The sequence below is a fragment of the Sciurus carolinensis genome, chromosome 3, assembly GCF_902686445.1.
Source record: "Sciurus carolinensis chromosome 3, mSciCar1.2, whole genome shotgun sequence".
Taxonomy (NCBI): Eukaryota; Metazoa; Chordata; class Mammalia; order Rodentia; family Sciuridae; genus Sciurus; species Sciurus carolinensis.
In genome coordinates this window covers 28,020,555-28,038,424 of record NC_062215.1, presented here as the reverse complement: position 1 = coordinate 28,038,424, position 17,870 = coordinate 28,020,555, and positions in this window count along the sequence as shown.

Sequence of the window (17,870 nt, the reverse complement as noted above, 5' to 3'; positions counted from 1 at the left end):
TAGAGTTAGTTACTTTTTATTAGGTAGAAGGGAGTGAAGGGAGAGGAAGGGGCCTGGAAATGATAGTAGAGTGAAACAGACATTACTACCCCATGTACATGTATGATTGCATGACCGATGTGATCCTACAATACGTATAATCAGAAAAATGAGAAATTACACTCCATCTATGTATGATCTATCAAAATGTGTAAGTGCATTTTACTGTCATATACAACTATTAGAACAAGTTATTTTTTAAATAAATAAAACACAAAAGGGATTTTCTCCCATAAAACTACTATAAGTCAACTCCTGTACTGAAATGAACACAGTGCAATTACATTTTGTTGTGCTGGGGCTGCCTTCAGTGTTCACCAACCCAGGCATAGAAAGCAACCAAATTTAGGTTGAGGAAGCTCATCATCTCCAGATCTCCTCCTGCTCTTATTGGAATTTAAGTCCCCACCAAAATTACCTCTTTTCCTCAACTATTTATAATACTCCATCTTTTCCATCAGAAAACTCTTCTGGTGTTTGCTCTGAGTTGACACCAACCAAGTCAGAGCTCTGTACAGTGCTACTCACCAAAATGAGCTGCATGCCCCAACTTAGTGGAGACTGCCTTGCTGGCATTTCAAGCAATATCCCACTGTCTAAGTGCCCGGATTATGGTGGAGTCCTTCAGCAGATGTCATGTTGGTCCCCTGAGGCTCTGAGATCCTGACAGACTTTTTCTTACTTCTTAACTACTCAGCAGTCCTGTTATCTCCCTGTGGTCTATTTTCTGTTGCCCCACTAGAACTCCATCACTAATTCCATTAGATAAGAGTGTTGTTTATGGCTGAACCCCAATCCTCTTCAAAGATCTCCTTCTTTTACCCCCAAGAGTCTTCTCAGGCACTGTGTAAATGAATGACAGCAAATAATTGCTTGTAGTTATTTGTAGAGGGCTGTTGGCTAACTCTGCAAACAAATGCAGGAGCAGGTGATGCAAACTGTAAATATACCTAACCCTAAAACACAATTCAGACCAAATGAATGAAAGAGATCACTCTGTGACCATATGCTTCTGGCAAGAACAGCATTTTCCAAACATAGAGAATGCATTTCATATCCTTCCAACTTGAACTCCTTGCAACTCAGCTTTGGGTGTGGGCTGGGTAGCAGCAGCAGATGAATTCGAAATTATATGTTCTAACAAGAATCTGAGTGTAGATTGCCTATAGGGTCAATTGCAGAAGCAGCTGTGTGCTTTGAGAGGTAAACCAAAGCAAACTTGTAGAAACTCCATTGCTATAGATATGAGTAAAGAAGAATATGAAGGGCAGGGTCCTGATTCTTTTTAAAAATGAACTGATGAGGCTCTCAAAAGCTGTATCAGAAGTAGCAAACTGTTTCATATTAGAAATTAATAAAATGTAGTGATTAAGAAATCAAACTGAAGATTCAGTCAGACAGGAGTTGGAATTCTGTCCCAGATGATTTTTGGCTAAATTAAGAAGCTAACAGATTACCTTAGCAATGGGTTGATAAATTTGTCTCACTTTCTCATTTTGAAAAGTGGCAATAACAATTGTATGTTCAGCCTAGGTTAGTGAAGATTTATTTGCAATAATCTACACACATTAAGTCTTTAGTACAATACACTGGATGAAATAAATGCTCAGTAAATATTAGCAAATACCAGTAACATTTCACAAATGCACAAGTGCGGAGTCCTGTGATCAAATCTGTTTTGTAAATACTGGAGTAAATTAATTAATGCATGTTTTTAAAATATTTACAAAAATCTTTAAAATATTAGTGTGTGTTGTGAATATACAAGAGGATGGTAGTGTGCAATATTTCCTAAAATGATTTGAACACATAACTATTATTTCTCAGAACATCCCAAGAGAACTAGTGTGCTGTGGATGGTTCTTTAATAAATAGTATTGCATGCTATAAGAGTTTGCCATAATTTTTCTAATAATTTTAATATATTTATCTTACTGCAAGATATATTAAGTCTTGACATGGTTGTATCATAATAGCTCCTTTAAAAATTATGAGATAATGTTCTTAGCACAAATTCCTGACCCTCAACCATTACAATGTCCACTTTTTAACTTTTTTAATTCCATATTATTTTGGAGTTTCTATCAATCTCCATTAATTTATAAAAATATAAGTCTGTTTTTGACTGGGATATATGACCTCAGTTCTTGTCCTGAAACTGCAATTTTAAAGTCATTTATGTCATTGTATTTTACTGGAAACAACTAACAAAAGCATTTAACGGGAATTGAATATACAGTTGACAGCTGAGTCTAAGGAATCTTTTTATGGACCTACAAAAATTTTCCCTCCCCCTTTTTTAAATTCAGCACCTAATACAGATTCAATCAAAGAAAATTACCACAATTAAGAAGCTTACACAAAGCATATTAATTTGTCCTCTCTATTTTCAAATAGAAAGCAAAATAAATTCCATTAGCATTCTGAAGTTATTGTTGGAAAGTAAATAACTATGACCATCATAATGTTCATAGAGTAATTAGTGAATAAGAGAGGCAAATCACTCAGGATATCAAGGGAATTGTTAGAAAAGGAGCAAACATTCTGCTCAAAATGGTTGAAGAGCATTTCTGAATTAAGCTGCTCGAGTTTGCATACCTTTGCCTATACGTAATGTGACCTGGGTGACGCCAAACTGCCACATCCTCTCTTGACCCATCTCTGAATCAATCTCCTCCCTGATCCCTGCCAGCATTTGAAATTCATCCTAATCCTCATTCCTAACCCTTGTCCCTCACCATCTGTAGCCCAACCTTATGCTCAAGGACCACTTTGGCACCAAGATGGAGATTCCGCCTGGAAGGGGCTCAGGGATTGGCCAAGGGATGAACTAAATACAGTAACTGATTTCTGTGACACCACACTTTCCTGTTTTCTTGTTTCTCTGATAGCTGTTTTTTCCCGAGTGCTTTGCTAAATTACACACATTGCCTTAATTTTCAATTGTCCCTGTTTTCCTTTTCTATTTTCTTTTTTTGAAGGCTTGTCCTAGATACTAGTTTCAAGTCGACAAGTACTCACAATGGACAGAGGAGCGGGAAGAAATCCAGACTACCACTGCAGACTCCCATATCCATTTTGGCCATATTGGGATACACAGGTCATATGTAGACCCGTACATAATAAATGAAGAATCCACGCTATGTATGTGTGTGCTACCTCAAAAAGAGTGTTGATGAAATTTCCCATTTTATACTGATATGGGCAGAATTCATGTGCTATTTCCATGGAGTTGTGTTCATGGATCCATAGATTTCAGGTTTGTTTATCATAAGCCATCCTTGGAAGACCAGGTGCATCTCTCAATTGCATTTCATAAATAAGGACACTGTTGTCAGTACCTATTACTAGGTTCCATTCAGGGAGCCTATTATTAGCATATTTTCAAGGATATTTCATCAGATGGCTTTTCTTTTCTTTTTTTCCTTCCTGGGATATTTCCCAGTGAAGGGAAAGGGTGGATGGCAGGCCTACTGCTAAGCTTCCTTCTTTCTTACCCACTGACTCATGATGTGATGTGGACATTGCCCAAGCTCTACAGGCCTTATTTCTCCTCCTCTTCCAGTTAGGGATGATGATAGCATGTTCCTCATGCCTTACTAAGAAGATTAAATAATTAGAGCATGTAAGGCTTCGGAAGAATGCGCAGCACTTGGACAGTGCACTGTAAATAACAGACGTTACCATAGCTCTCGTCTAACTCTCTCCTCTTAGTTGCTGTCCCACATGTCCAACCATCAGCTCCACAGCTTCACCTGGGCCCTTCACAGACACTTCAATCAACCTCAAGTATGAAACTGAGTTCATAGTCTCTTCCCTCAGCCACCAGCACAATCCAGTGCATCGCGGCTGCTTCAACAATAATATTGGATATTAGTAACAGAACTATTGGTACAATAGCTTGCGAATATTCCAAGATTTCTTCTTTCCCCATGATAACCAATTTACGTAGATGGTTACTGCTCAGATATGACTCTTTCTCTCCGATTCTTTTGCTAATACCCAATCTCGACTCCCTCAATCTCTTTAGAAAGCCTCCCAGTTTTCAAAAATTCACTACTGTGTTCTACACTTCCTCATAAAACACAAATCCAATCCTATTGTCATCCTGCTTAATCAGCAGTTGCACAGTGCTTTTAAAATATAAACCCAAATTCTCAATATAGACAAATATCCCCACATTACCTGGATACTGCTTCACTAAGGAGACTGTTTTGTCTTTTGGGCTCCTTTCCACACTTATTGTTTTATTTCAATTCATTGAATGATTCATTATTCCTCCAATTCAGAATCCCAATTTACAGCAAGCAAATCCTGCTCTGTAAATGGAAAGACCTCTCCAGTCCTGACACAGTAAGTCCACCTCATTCTGAGCTAAGCATAAACATCTCCTTCAACAAATATTTCCTTGACTCCCAAGAGAAGTCAGGTGTTCCTGTTACAAACTGGTACTTTCCCTCCATAGCCTGCCTAATAACATAAAATTGAATTGGTACCTAATTCTTAGTACAGGTGTGTTTTCCCAACAAAAACCAAGTTCCACAAAGGAAAAGGCCTTATTCGTCCTGTTCACAAGTGTATTCCTAGACTCTACCTCAAACCTGGGCTCTCGCAAAGACAGTTTTTTTCTTTCTTTTTTGTATTTTACATTATAAAAAAGAAACGGCTTGTTTTTAATCCTAGTGAAAATAGTTGCATATGAAAATAACATCAAGGTGGTTGCACCAAAATATCAGGACCAGAGAAATATCCTGGTATTACATTATAGGAAACATAAATATTTTGTTGCATGAATTCCTGGTGACTTCTCCAGGAAATGTTGATGAAACTGAGTTAGTTGATAGGTGATATAGAAATTTTGGAGATAAGCTGTACAAATAGTGGAATGCAGCTGCCCCAAGAGATGATTTCTGTTTTAGAAGAGTTGTTTTGAGCCACTGTTTCTATATTGTATTAGATAGAATGATAAGTTATCTTCCATGGCTATTTATAATTTAAGACAGTGCAACAATCATCAGTTTGGAGAATCACACTTATTTTTCTGTCGGTATAGCAGTAGGCCTTGAATCTTGATCTGCCAAATATGATTTAATGTCACTAGCATAACCAATTTTTTTAGAAAGGGGAGACAGAATAAGAAATAAAAAATTTATAAACCAGTATCTTATACCATTTCAGTATTCAACCTGTCCATCAATAATGACTCTGGCCCTTACCATTTTAATGAGGTTTATTCTCTGCACAATTATCATTACCCAAGAGCTCATTTTGAGGTTGTTTTATTCATTCTACGGTTGGTTGCTGTCAGAGTCAAAGGATGACTGAAACTTAGCAGAAAGACCCAGTACATGCTAGAAACAATTTCATTATGGTCCTAACAGATTTTTCCTTATGGTGTTAACAATAGTACTGATCTACATCCTCAAGATTTGCCTTTTTATCAGTAGTGTACTGTCCTGGGAGACTTAGATTAGCAATTATTTGAAAAAGAAATGGAAGTACAACACAAAAGGCGTATCTGTAAAATTCATAAGGTCTCAGAAAGACAGTCCTTTAAAAAAAGAACAATCTCTTACATGAACCCATGCTGAAATTCTTTATCAATAAAGACAAGTTAATTGATAATATTTAAACTTTTTATCTTGAGTAGACATTAAACCATCTGATGAAGGAAAGTCTTCACTGGATAATTTTTTATTTTTTATTTATTTATTTATTTATTTTTGTGGTACTGGGGATCAAACCCAGGGCCCTGTGCTTGCAAGGCAAGCACTTGACCAACTGAGCTATCTCCCCAGCCCTGGATAATTTTTTAAAGGTGAGTTTTATAAGCAATTTAGGTATTATTACTAGTACCAAGTCAAAAAGACACTTGGGAATCTAGAAAGTTTTGAATACCACTTTTCAACTGTAAGTCTAAAATGCACATACCTCTCACTTTCTACAATTCCTTGGAAGCTAAGAAGTATATTTTAAGATTTTCACTCTGCCCATTTGTTATGGCAAAGTACAACCACAAATTCCAAAGACTGCCACTATTTCACATAGTACTTCTCTGATTTCCTTAATGATTTGTTCCTGAATTTTCCTAGACGAGTCTCTGAAAAAAAAAAATTAACCAACAAATCAAAAACAAAACACACAGCATTATGTTCATTGGGAAAAAGAATGCATATGCTTACTTCATGATGTGTATGATAAATGTTAGAAGAAATAGATATATTTATTTGATTGAAGCACTACACAATGTTCACAGCTGTCAGAACATCACATGATACTTCATATATATGTACAATCTTGATCTTTTTATGTATCAGTTTATAAATAAACTTTAAAAGTATAAAAAGGGACTGACTGGTCTTGGTGGCACACACATCCAATGCCAGAGACTCTGGAAGATGAGGCAGGAGGATCACAAGTTCAAGGCCAGCTTCAGCAACTTAGTGAGGCTCTAAGCAACTTAGCAAGACCCTGTCTCAAAATAGAAAATAAAGGGGGCTTGGGATATGACTCTGGCTCAGTGGGTGAGCATCCCTGGTTTTAATTTCTAGTACCAAAAAAAAAAAAGAAAAAAAAAAAAAGAACAAAAAGACAACTTTTTCTTAGGCAAACTGTAAAAAAATGAGAACACTCTTGTTTATTTGGTGGGTGATGTTGTTTTGTGGTTAGAGGGAAACAATGTTTTGTAGTCAGGAATCTCCATGTACAAACCCAGGTGGTCTCATTTTCAGAGTCCTTGAGTAGCATTTTCAATGTTCTTGAACCAAGAATTTATCCATTTTTCAAAGCCTTCAGTGTGATCCCTGGATTCATTTTTCTTTGCTTCTCCAAGAAGTTTTCTGTTCCCTCTCCTTCCAAAGTGATTTCCCTAGCTGGCCACTTTACAAGGGAGAATTTTACCTGCCACAGTGAATTAAATTCAAGGAGGACAGTGAAATACACAACCAATCATTTATCAGACGAATAAAGCAACAAAATTGCTAACTCAGTTCTCAGAACACATTTTTCATTAATACCAATACTTGGGGAATAAAACGCAGAGATGATTGATTAAACCCTTTCTTCACTTTGCATATGTAGAAATTCTCAGTTTCTTAGCTGCTTAACATATGTTTTGTAGGTTTTTCTTTTCCTTTCTTCTGTAATTATATACTCCCTTTTGGCTATCTGTTTTTGAAAAAAAAATTAACGGGTTTTTGGAGGTTAGGATTTTGCATTTTACGGTGTTCAAGGTTATCCTTTTCTGGTAGTGAATATTCTAAGAAGAAAACAGCCAGTTCATTTCAACATCATTTTGCTAGCATTGTATGAGATGAAAAGATGGTGGTCTATAGTTTGTGTAAAAATTTATTACTTTCATTGTTGAAAATTGTAGTCAAATATCTTTGGAAATCAGTAATGCTTACAGTAGATGGGTACTATAATACTATTCCCTGAATTCCACAATATACTATTCCATATCTTGAACTCTCCTCTAGAATAAAGAAATAAAATCTCAAGCAATTTAGGGAGATAACAAAAGGGACTAAATTACAGGTAGAGCAGATACCATGAATTGGCACAATGACCAATAGGTTTCTGGGTACAATGGAGTTGTTGTAACTCTTCACACACACACACACATATGAAATACAATGTCTATTAGTAAAACAATTTGTTAAACCTATGCCTTTGGGAAGACATAAGAATTCACTCCTAAACCATGATTATATCAGTACTACAGTGGGTCAGAATTTGTTGACCTCCCATAGTGTGAAGAGGAGTTCTGTTGGTGAATGAGGATAATTCTCCATGACTTGAGGACCTAACTTAGAAGACATGAGTAAGTTCTCCGTAATATTATCCAAGCACACATATGGTGAACCTTACTTTGATAAACTTAAAAACATCCCTAGAGCCCCAAATCTCTCTTAGGACTTCCAAAGAGTGTGGAATCCCTCAGTGTGAAGACTTTGCCACTCCTCTGGACCAGATTCTCTTATTTCCTACCAACCTGGCAGAACTCAAAGCAGAAGTTCAAATCTCTCACTCTCATTTTCTCCAGTGATGGAATTATAGTCACTTTTTCAATGTCACACAGAATTGATATTAGAATGGATGGCAAGGCCATGTGCCCATTGTTTGTGGAATCTTTTTTTATTCATCTCTTAATTGTAGACATTCAATTATTTTTTAATGAACACAATCAGTTAATAAATGACTTCTACATTCCATGAAAGTTACTGTTACTTTATATAGTCCTTATTATAATATGGTTGCTGGAACCAAACTATCCTACAGAGCTACAGTAACAAAAATGGCATGGTATTGACACCAAAATAGACAGGTAGACCAATGGTACAGAATAGAGGACACAGAGACAAACCTACATAAATACAGTTATCTCATACTAGACAAAGGTGCCATAAACATGCATTGGAGAAAAGATAGCCTCTTCAACAAATGGTGCTGGGAAAACTGGAAATTCATATGCAGCAAAATGAATCCCTTTCACCCTGCAGCAAAACTCAACTCAAAGTGGATCAAGGAAATAGGAATTAAACCAGAGACCCTGCACCTAATAGAAGAAAAAATAGGTGCAAATCTTCATCATGTTAGTTTAGGATGTAACTTCCTTAACAAGACTCCTAAAGTGCAAGAATTAAGTCAAGAATCAATAAAAGGAATAGATTCAAACTAAAGAGCTTCTCCCCAGCAAGGAAACAATCAATAACTTGAAGGGAGAACATACCGAGTGGGAGAAAACCTTTACCAGATGTACATTAGATAGAGTACTTATCTCCAGGTTATATAAAGAATTAAAAAAAACTTAATACCAAAAAAACAAATAATTCAATCAATAAATGGGCTAAGGAACTGAACAGACACTTCACAGAAGAAAATATACAATCAATCAACAAATATATGAAATAAATGTTCAACATCTCTAGTAGAGAAATACAAATCAAAACTACTCTAAGATATCATCTCACTAGAGTCAGAATGGCAATGATCAAGAATACAAACAAGAATAAGTGTTGGCAAGGATGAAGGGAAAAAGGTTCACTTATACATTACTGCTGGGACTACAAATTAGTGCAACCACCCTGGAAAGCAGTGTGAAGATTCCTTAGAAAACTTGTAATGGAACCACCACTTTACCTAGCTATCCCACTCTTTGGTCAAAGACTTAAAAGCAACATATTACAGTGACACAGCCACATCAATTTTATAGCAGCTATTCACAATAGCTAGATTGTGGAACCAACCTAGATGCCCTTCAACAGATGAATGGATAAAAAAGAAACTGGCATATAAACACAATGGGATATTATTCAGCCTTAAAAGAGAATAAAATTATGGCATTTGCAGGTAAATGGATGGGGTTGGAGACTATCATGCTAAACAAAACAAGCCAATCCCCAAAAAAACCAAAGGCCAAATATTTTCTCTGGTATGTGGATGCTGATCCAAAATGGGGTGGAGGACAGATGAATGGAGGAACTTTGGATTGGGCAGAGGGAAGTGAGAGCAGGGGAGTTGGAAAGATGGTGGAATGAGATTGACATCATTACCCTAGGTACTTGTGTTGATTGCATGAATGTATGGCTCTACATCAGGTACAACCAGAGAAAGGAAAAGTCGTGCTCCATTTATGGGCAATGAATTGAAATGCCTTCTGCTGACATGTATCACTAATTAGGACAAATAAATAAAGTGTGGTTTCTGGGACAGCAGCAGCATCTTGGAAGGTTTAGAGATATCATGCCATGGTCCCCAAAATAGATATAGTAACTTCAAATTCAGAATTTTAAGTAGTTTTCCAGTGATTATGAGGCACATTAACCCTGGAGAACCAAATCCCTCAGAGTGGTGTTAAACCTTAGTTACCCATTTGGACTACTTGAGGAATTTGTGAAATATACCAATATCTGGGACCCACTCAAGAACAATAAATTTAAAACATCTGAGTATGAGTCTTGTTTGGTATTTTTAAGAGCATCAATACAATATAATTATGTGTAGCCAAAGTATCCAATCACCATTTTCATCCTAAACTCTCTAGGGATCATGTGTGTAAATAAATTTGAATGAATTGCTTAGATAGTAGCCAAATCTACTATAATATCATAAAATTTGTTGATTTCACCTCCCTGAATTCCAATTATTTTTCCTGTTTAATTCTGTTATCCTCCTTTTGAACTCTTCTTCCAAAATAATAACTCACTTTCTTTAACCAGATTCATTTGAAAACAAATAAAGGCATATTCTGAAAAAAAATGAAGAAAATTTTATTTCCTCCTCTTTAATATAATGCCTAATCTCATCAATCAGTCTTTTTTTTCAGATGTGAAACTGAGTATAATTCAACTTTGTTTTTAAATTTATCTCCCAAATAACATCTCCCAAAAGATCTCATGTATCTTTGCAAATTATCTCATTATGAAATCCTCTTGTTAAAAGTGCTTCATTAACTATAAGGATTTGTATAAATGTAAGGTGTTGTTACTATTTAATGGAAATGAAGTTCCTAGAAGACAGAATATGTTTATTTACCTTTGTATCCCAATATTTCAAAAAGCCTTGGGCAATCCAGAGCTCAATTAGTTTATGTTCAGTAACATTTCATTGATTAATTAATTTCACTGTGAAATTAAAATCAACACAAGTAAGACTTTTGAAAAGTTGACTTTATTAACAGAGTTCCAATGAAATAGGAATGGTATTATGCATAAAGTACACTGAACACAAAGAATTTAATTCAATATTTGCAAAAGTCAATGGCAAGATAGCAACAGAGATCATGATAATTTGAGAGAATGAAAGATCACTTTAAGAAACAGGAAAGCCCTCCCCCCGCTGGAGCGGTAAACACAGACAACTGGGATCATCGTAGAGGAGGCGGCTCAGCACAGCGCTTGGACTTGGAGCGACCACTGGGGCTCCGGGCTGCTGCCTGAGGAGGAGCTGCGTGGCGAGCTCTTTGGACTCAGAACGACCACTTCTGAACACCGGGGGACTGCCCGGAGGAAGAGGAGAAGCGCAGCGGGTCGCTTAGTCTACGAGTGACTGCATCAGAGCCACAGGCGGTTGCCGGAGGAGGAGGCGAGTGGTGAGTTGATTGGACTCAAAGCGACCGCTCCTGAACACCGGTGGCCTGCCTGGAGGAGGAGCGCGGTGGGTCACTTGGTCTCGGAGCCATCGCTCCTGAACACCCGGGGGGCTACCCCGAGGAGGAGGAGGAACAGGGCGGGTCACTTGGACTCGAAGTGACTGCCTAGGGCTACGGGCGGTTGGCGGGAGGAGGAGACGCGAAGTGAGTTGCTTGGACTCCTAGTGACTGCATCGGAAACCGGGCGGCTGTCTGGAGGAGGAGGTGTGTGGCGGGTCTCTGGGTCTCGGAGCTATTGTACGGGGCTCCAGGTGGTGGCTCAGGGGAGGGGCTGCATAGCCAGGCGATTGGTGCAGAGCAGGGTCCCAGGAGCTAGGTGGCTTCTTGCTGGAAGAGCCGCACAGAGACACGCCTAGGGGCGGAGCGAAGTTTCCAGGGCTGCGGGCAGATTCTCTGGGAGAGGCAGCCTAAGGAACTCGCCTGCGAAGGGTGAGGCTCCCAGGCCCAGGAGGTAGGTCCGGGCCCCTGGGAACCTTGCAGAGGAAGGCAGCCCAGCCCAGGTGGTAGTTGTAGATAGAGGGGAACCTCTAGGAGGGGAACTGACCAGCGAGACCTCCCACCGGGTGAGTCTTCCCTGCCGGGTGAGGTTTTCCCACAGGGACAGTAAAACCAGGGACACAGGCACAAACAGGCCTTGCCTCAGCCCGCAACCTAGTTCCCCATTGGATGATCATTGGTCAACAAGTGGAGGCACCTCTGCCCACTAGCAGGGAATATACCCCACCTGAGGGTCACCACCCCTAGAGAGGCAGCTTCTTCGTGGAACTCCGCATTATCAACTTCCTCCAAGACTTCAGGCTACTGAAGGATAAGAGGGGATATACTAGCAATCTTCAGGGACATTATAAGTCGATAGAGGAAATCTGCAATATCTTAATGACCCACTGACTCCTGAACAATATGAGAAAACAAGGGAAGAAAATGCCCCAAACAAATCTAGATGTTACATCAATAAAATCCAATGACAGCATGGCAGAAGAAATGACAGAAAGGGAATTCAGAATGTACATAATTACAATGATTAGGGAAGCAAATGATGAGATGAAACAGCAAATGCAGGCATTGAATGATCCTACCAATCGACAGTTAACAGAGCAAATACAGGAAGCAAAAGATCATTTCAATAAAGAGTTAGAGATATTGAAAAAAAACCAAACAGAAATCCTTGAAATGAAGGAAACAATAAACCAAATTAAGAACTCCATAGAAAGCATAACCAATAGGATAGAACACCTGGAAGACAGAACTTCAGATATTGAAGACAAAATATTTAACCTCGAAAACAAAGTTGAACAAACAGAGAGGATGGTGAGAAATCATGAACAGAATCTGCAAGAACTATGGGATATCATGAAAAGGCCAAATTTGAGAATTATTGGGATTGAGGAAGGCTTAGAGAAACAAACCAAAGGAATGAACAATCTATTCAATGAAATAATATCAGAAAATATCCCAAATCTGAAGAATGAAATGGAAAATCAAGTTCAAGAGGCTTATAGGATTCCAAATACACAAAATTACAATAGACCCACACCAAGGCACATTATAATGAAAATACCGAACATACAAAATAAAGACAGAATTTTAAAGGCTGTGAGAGAAAAGAACCAAATTACATTCAGGGGGAAACCAATACGGATATCAGGAGATTTTTCAATCCAGACCCTAAAAGCTAAAAGGGCCTGGAACAACATTTTTCAAGTTCTGAAAGAAAATGGATGCCAACCAAGAATCTTATGCCCAGCAAAACTTACCTTCAAATTTGACGATGAAATAAAATCATTCCATGATAAAAAAAAAGCTAAAAGAATTTACAAAAAGAAAGCCAGCATTACAGAACATTCTCAGCAAAATATTCCATGAGGAAGAGATAAAAAAACAAAGAAGCAAATCAGCAAAGGGAGGAATTATCCTAAAGGAACTGTCAAATAAAGGAGGAACCAAGTTGTGTGCAAAAATAAATAATAAATAAATAAAATTTTAAAAATGAACCAAATGACCGGGAATACAAATCATATCTCAATAATAACCCTGAATGTTAATGGCCTGAATTCATCAATCAAAAGACATAGACTGGCAGATTGGATTAAAAAGAAAGATCCAACAATATGTTGCCTGCAAGAAACTCACCTCATAGAAAGAGATACCCATAGACTAAAGGTGAAAGGATGGGGAAAAACATACCATGCACATGGACTCAGCAAAAAAGCTGGAGTATCCATCCTCATTTCAGATAATGTGGACTTCAAGCCAATGTTAGTCAGAAGGGATAAAGAAGGATATTTCATACTGCTTAAGGGAAGCATAAATCAGAAAGATATAACAATCATAAACATCTATGCCCCAGACAGTGGCTCATCCATGTATGTCAAACAAATCCTTCTCAATTTTAGAAACCAAATAGACCATAACACAATAATACTACGTGATTTTAACACGCCTCTCTCACCACTGGACAGATCTTCCAAACAAAAATTGAACAAAGAAACCATAGATCTCAATAACACAATCAATAATTTAGACTTAACAGATATTTATAGAATATACCATCCAACCAAGAGCAAATACACTTTCTTCTCAGCAGCACATGGATCCTTCTCTAAAATAGACCATATATTATGCCACAAAGCTAATGTCAGCAAATACAAGAAGATAGAGACACTACCTTGTATTCTATCAGATCATAATGAATTGAAGTTAGAAATAAATGAAAGAGTAAAAAACAGAAACTACTCCAACACCTAGAGATTAAACAATATGCTATTATATGATGAATGGATAACAGAAGATATTAGGAAGGAAATTAAAAAATTCTTAGAGGTAAATGAGAACAAAGAAACATCATATCAAAATCTCTGGGACACTATGAAAGCAGTACTTAGAGGAAAATTTATTTCAAGGAGCGCATTTAATAAAAGAAGTAAAACTCAAAAAATAAACGACCTAACACTACAGCTCAAAGCCCTAGAAAAAGAAGAACAGACCAACACCAAAATTGTAGAAGACAGGAAATAGTTAAACTCAGAACTGAAATCAATGAAATTGAAACAAAAGAAACAATACAAAAAATTGACAAAATAAATAGTTGGTTCTTCGAAAAAATTAACAAAATTGATAAACCTTTAGCCACACTAACAAAGAGAAGACGAGAGAAAACCCAAATCACTAAAATTCAGAAAGAACAAGGAAATATCACAACAGACACGACTGAAATACAAAACATAATTAGAAGCTATTTTGAAAATCTATACTCCAACAAAATAGAAAATTTCGAAGACATCAACAGGTTTCTAGAGACATATGAAGTGCCTAAACTGAACGAGGAGGACATACACAATTTAAATAGACCAATTTCAAGTAATGAAATAGAAGAAGTCATCAAAAACCTACCAACAACGAAAAGTCCAGGACCAGATGGGTTCTCAGCTGAGTTCTACAAAACCTTTAAAGAAGAGCTCATTCCAATACTTCTCAAAGTATTCCAGAAAATAGAAGAGGAGGGAACCCTCCCAAACTCATTCTATGAAGCCAATATTACCCTGATACCTAAACCAGACAGAGACACATCAAGGAAAGAAAATTTCAGACCAATATCCTTAATGAACATTGATGCAAAAATTCTCAACAAAATTTTAGCAAATCTCATACAAAAACATATTAAAAAGATAGTGCACCATGATCAAGTGGGTTTCATCCCAGGGATGCAAGGTTGGTTCAACATCAGGAAATCAATAAATGTAATTCACCATATCAATAGACTTAAAGTAAAGAATCACATGATTATTTCAATAGATGCAGAAAAAGCATTTGATAAAATACAGCACCCCTTCATGCTCCAAACACTAGAAAAAATAGGGATAGTGGGAACATTCCTTAACATTGTAAAGGCCATCTATGCTAAGCTCATGGCTAATATCATTCTAAATGGTGAAAAACTGAAAGTATTCCCCCTAAAAACTGGAACATGGCAGGGATGCCCTCTTTCACCACTTCTTTTCAATATCGTCCTTGAAACTCTAGCCAAAGCAATTAGACAGACCAAAGAAATTAAAGGGATACGAATAGGAAAAGAAGAATTTAAACTATCCCTATTTGCTGATGATATGATTATATACTTAGAGGAACCAGGAAATTCCACTAGAAAACTTTTAGATCTCATTAGTGAATTCAGTAAAGTAGTGGGATATAAGATCAATGCACATAAATCTAAGGCATTTTTATACATAAGCAATGAATCTTCAGAAAGAGAAATTAGGAAAACTACCCCATTCACAATAGATTCGAAAAAAATAAAATACTTGGGAATCAATCTCACAAAAGAGGTGAAAGGCCTCTACAATGAGAACTACAGAACACTAAAGAAAGAAATTAAAGAAAACCTTAGAAGATGGAAAGATCTCCCATGTTCTTGGATAGGAAGAATTAATATTGTCAAAATGGCCATACTACCAAAAGTTCTATACAGATTCAATGCAATTCTAATTAAAATCCCAATGATACCTTACAGAAATAGAGCAAGCATTTATGAAATTCATCTGGAAGAATAAGAAACCCAGAATAGCTAAAGCAATCCTTGGCAGAAAGAGTGAAGCAGGGGGTGTCGCAATACCAGATCTTCAACTCTACTACAAAGCAATAGTAACAAAAACGGCATGGTATTGGTACCAAAATAGAAAGGTGGATCAATGGTACAGAATAGAGGACACAGATACAAACCCAAATAAATACAGTTTTCTCATACTAGAAAAAGAGGCCAAAAATATGCAATGGAGAAAAGATAGCCTCTTCAACAAATGGTGCTGGAGAATTGGAAAACCATATGCAACAGAATGAAACTAAACCCATATCTCTCACCATGCACAAAACTAAACTCAAAATGGATTAAGGATCTCGGAATCAGACCAGAGACCCTGCATCTTATAGAAGAAAAAGTAGGTCCAGAGCTTCAACATGTTGGCTTAGGACCAGACTTCCTCAACAGGACTCCCATAGCACAAGAAATAAAAGCAAGAATTAATAACTGGGATAGATTCAAACTAAAAAGCTTTCTCTCAGCAAAGGAAACTATCAGCAATGTGAAGAAAGCGCCTACAGAGTGGGAGAAAATCTTTGCCAATCATACTTCAGATAGAGCACTAATCTCCAGAATCTATAAAGAACTCAAAAAATTCTACACCAAGAATGCAAATAATCCAATCGACAAATGGGCTAAGGAAATGAATAGACACTTCACAGAAGAAGATCTACAAGCAATCAACAAACATATGGAAAAATGTGCAACATCTCTAGTAATAAGAGAAATGCAAATCAAAACTACCCTAAGATTCCATCTCACCCCAATTAGAATGGTGATTATCAAGAATACAAGCAACAACAGGTGTTGGCGAGGATGTGGGGAGAAAGGTACACTCATACATTGCTGGTGGGGCTGCAAATTAGTGCAGCCACTCTGGAAAGCAGTGTGGAGATTCCTTAGAAAACTTGGAATGGAACCACCAATTGACCCAGCTATCCCACTCCTTGGCCTATACCCAAAGGACTTAAAATCAGCATATTACAGAGATACAGCCACATCAATGTTCATAGCTGCTCAGTTCACAATAGCCAGATTGTGGAACCAACCTAGATGTCCTTCAATTGATGAATGGATAAAGAAACTGTGGTATATATATATACAATGGAATATTACTCAGCCATAAAGAATGATGAAATTATGGCATTCGCAGGCAAATAGATGAAAATGGAGAATATCATGCTAAGTGAGATAAGCCAATCTCAAAAAACCAATGGACGAATGATATCGCTAATAAGTGGATGATGACACATAATGGGGGGGAGGGGTTAGTGTTAGGGTTAGAGTTAGGGTTATGGAGGGGGGCAAGGATGGAGGAAGGAAGGACTGTATAGAGGGAAAAGAGGGGTGGGAGGGGTGGGGGGAAGGGAAAAAAATAACAGAATGAATCAAACAACATTACTCTATGTAAATTTATGATTACACAAATGGTATGCCTTTACACCATGTACAAACAGAGAAACAACATGTATCCCATTTGTTTACAATAAAAAAAAATGAAACAGGAGAAAAAAACTATTTGGAAAACATGGTACTTGTCCTTTCACACTACTTTACCAATAGTACCTCATACAGGCCCCTACCCTACCTCCCCACATATAAAAGTGAGTAGCTCGACAACTGAAACATTACAATCAGGAATATTGAGAATTAGATTATATTTCTGTTCTTAATTTTCCATGTGATTTTGATTAGGTTATTTGACTTCTCAGACTGCTTTCCTTATATAGGTTACCTGGAACTTAAATAAGGTAAGACTTTGGAGAACATCAAGTATATAACCAACCCCCAATTATTTTAAATCCCTTCCCTCTTTGCCCTTGAACATGTTCATATATACCTTTAAGTAAAACAGTTTTATTTTACTTATTCATCCAGTTTTGTAAAAGTAAAACTTAGAATGCAAGAGTGACACTTTTAATAGCATTTCTAATCATATTGCTTCATGAGCTTTTATCCTAAAGACTGAGTCTATTTTCTGTGTTCTTTTACTGATTGTTATTTCACACTTTGTCTGAGGAGCAGAGGGATGTTTATGAATTGCAATAATGGTGAACTCCACCTCGTTCATTGAATATTTCAGTAGTCAGAGCATTACTATTATCA